At 43.0% G+C, this 2,900-nt stretch overlaps 1 pseudogene; it reads left to right on the forward strand.

The window, feature by feature from the left end:
• Positions 1-997: 997 nt before the first annotated feature.
• LOC111148045 lies at positions 998-2,383 on the forward strand (annotated as a pseudogene).
• Positions 2,384-2,900: the final 517 nt, after the last annotated feature.

Below are 2,900 nucleotides of genomic sequence, written 5' to 3' on the forward strand. Positions count from 1 at the left end.
AAACATCAAGGGGAAAGGTCTGGTACCTAATACCAGGAAAACAAACATTTTCTGCAAATCCTCAGCTGACTTCAATTTACTTATCATTGGCCAGAACTGTGTCATATGGCTACTCCTAGTGATAAGGGCAGCTGGGAAATGTAGCTCTTTAGTTTGACTCATTATCATTCTTAACAGAATCAGTTTCTGTAGAAAGGAGGGGAGATGGATATTGAGAAGGCACCCATAGCAGCTACACAGCATGTACAAATCATATGTTGAAAAAGTGTGTCCACAAGGGAAGGAGATTATACAATGACAGTTGGAAGGGGGATATGGGATTGAGTGACCTTTTAAAAAATTGGGGATGGGGACGCCTGGGTGGCTCAGTTGTTTGAGCAGCTGCCTTCGGCTCAGGTCATGATCCCAGCATCCTGGGATCGAGTCTCACATCGGGCTCCTTGTTCTGTGGGGAGCCTGCTTCTCCCTCTGCCTACCACTCTGTCTGCCTGTGCTCGCTCGCTCTCTCTCTCTCTCTTTCTGACAAATAAATAAATAAAATCTTTAAAAAAAAATTGGGGATGACTTGAATGTATTTAAAACTTGATAAGAAGGGTCTAATCAGGAGAAAGAAAGTTTGAACATACAAGAAAAGAAAAGGATAACTGAGAGTGTAATCTTCCTTAGAGGAAGGGAATGGAATCTAAACAGAAGAGGGATTAACTTTAAAGAGCAATAATAATAGACTCTCTGTTGTAACAACAGGAAGGAGGGAAGTAGTCTTATGTTTTATATTGAGAAAACGGGGCTTCTATTTCCTCTGTTGTGTAGGGGTAGGTTTGCTATTGCCAATGATAGAAGTGGGTGACCAGAGCTTTGAGAAGTTTGAGACATTGAAGGCTGAAATCACCATTGTGGGGCAAAACTGACTCAAATATAAATGGCACAGATTTTTTTTGCAATGGGTTTGCCACCAGAACACAGGTGTCGTGAAAACCACCGCTCAATCTAAACCAACATGGGAAGGGAAAAGACTCACATCAACATCGTCATCATTGGACATGTAGATTAGGGCAAGTCTACCACTACTGGTCATCTGATCTACAAATGTGGTGGGATTGACAAAAGAACTACTGAAAAACTTGAGAAGGAGTATGCTGAGATGGGCAAGGGCTCCTTGAAATATGCTTGGTTCTAGAATAAACTGAAAGATGAACGTGAACGTGGTATCACCACTGATATCTGCTTGTAGAAATATGAGACCAGCAAGTATTATTTGACCATCACTGATGCCCTAGGCTACAGAGACTTTATCAAAAACATGATATTAGGCACATCTCAGGGTGACTGTTTTGTCCTGATTATTGCTGCTGGTGTTTGTGAATTTGAAGAAGGTAGCTCCAAGAATGGGCAGACCCATGAGCATGACCTTCTGGCTTACACACTGGGTGTAAAACAACTAATTGTTGGTGTTAACAAAATGGATTCCATTGAGCGACCCTACAGCCAGAAGAGATACGAGGAAATCTTTAAGGAAGCCAGTACCTTCATTAAGAAAATTGGCTATAACCCTAATGCAGTAGCATTTGTGCCAATTCCTGGTTGGAATGGTGACAACATGCTGGAGCCAAGTGCTAACATGCCTTGGTTAAAAGTATGGAAAGTCACCGGTAAATGGGAATGGCAGTGGAACCACACTGCTTCAAGCTCTGGATTGCATTCTGCCTCCAACTTGTCCAACTGACAAGCCCTTGCATCTGCCTCTCCAGGACATCTACAAAGTTGGTGATATTGGTACTGTGCCTGTGGTTCGAGTAGAGACTGGTATTCTTAAACCTGGCAATGGTGGTCACCTTTGCACCAGTCAATGTTACAGTAAAGTCTGTTGAAATGTATAATGAAGCTTTGAGTGAGGCTCTTCCTGTGAACAAAGTGGGCTCCAATGTCAAGAATATATCTGTCAAAGACGTTCATCATGGCAATGTGGCTGGTGACAGCAAAAATGACCCACCCATTGAAGCAGCTGGCTTCATGGTTCAGGTGATTATCCTGAACCATCCAGGCCAAATCAGTGCTGGATATGTACCTGTGCTGAATTGTGACACAGCTCACACTGCTTGCAAGTTTGCTGAACTGAAGGAGAAGATAGATCGTCGTTCTGGAAAAAAGCTGGAAGACGGTCCCAAGTTCTTGAAATCTGGTGACGCTGCCATTGCTGATATGGTTCCTGGCAAGCCTATGTGTGTTGAGAACTTCTCTGACTATCCTCCTCTGGGCCATTTTGCTGTTCGTGACATGAGACAGATAGATGCTTGCTGTGTGTGTCATCAAAGCAGTGGACAAGAAAGTAGCTGGAGCTGGCAAGGTCACCAAGTCTGCCCAGAAAGCTCAGAAGGCTAAATGAGTATTATCCCCAATACCTGCCACCCCAGTCTTACTTGGTGGTGGAAGAACAGTCTCAGAACTGTTTGCGTCAACTGGCCATTTATGTTTAATAGTAAAGACTGGTTAATGATAAAAATGCATTGCAAAACCTTCAGAAGGAAAGGAGAATGTTTTGTGGACCATTTGTGTGTGTGTGTGTGTGTGTGTGTGTGTGTGTGTGTGTGTGTGAGTTTTAAGTTATTAGTTTTTAAAATCAGTGCTTTTTAATGGAAAACAACCTGACCAAAAATCTGTCACAGAAGCCTGGGTGGTTCAGTTGATGAAGTGTCTGCCTTTGGCTTGAGTCATGATCCCAGAGTCCTGGGATCAAGTCCTGCATTGTGCTCCTCGCTCAGCGGGGAGCCTGCTTTTCCCCATGCCTGCTGCCCCCTGCTTGTGCTTGCTCTCTCTCCAAGTAAATTAATAAAGTCTTAAAAAAATGAAGTTTGAGACCCATTAGAACAAAAGTTTAATGAGAAAAAAATATATATAAAGGG

Source organism: Enhydra lutris, unplaced genomic scaffold (assembly GCF_002288905.1).
Source record: "Enhydra lutris kenyoni isolate GAN:26980312 unplaced genomic scaffold, ASM228890v2 scaffoldscaffold18, whole genome shotgun sequence".
In the NCBI taxonomy this organism is placed as follows: Eukaryota; Metazoa; Chordata; class Mammalia; order Carnivora; family Mustelidae; genus Enhydra; species Enhydra lutris.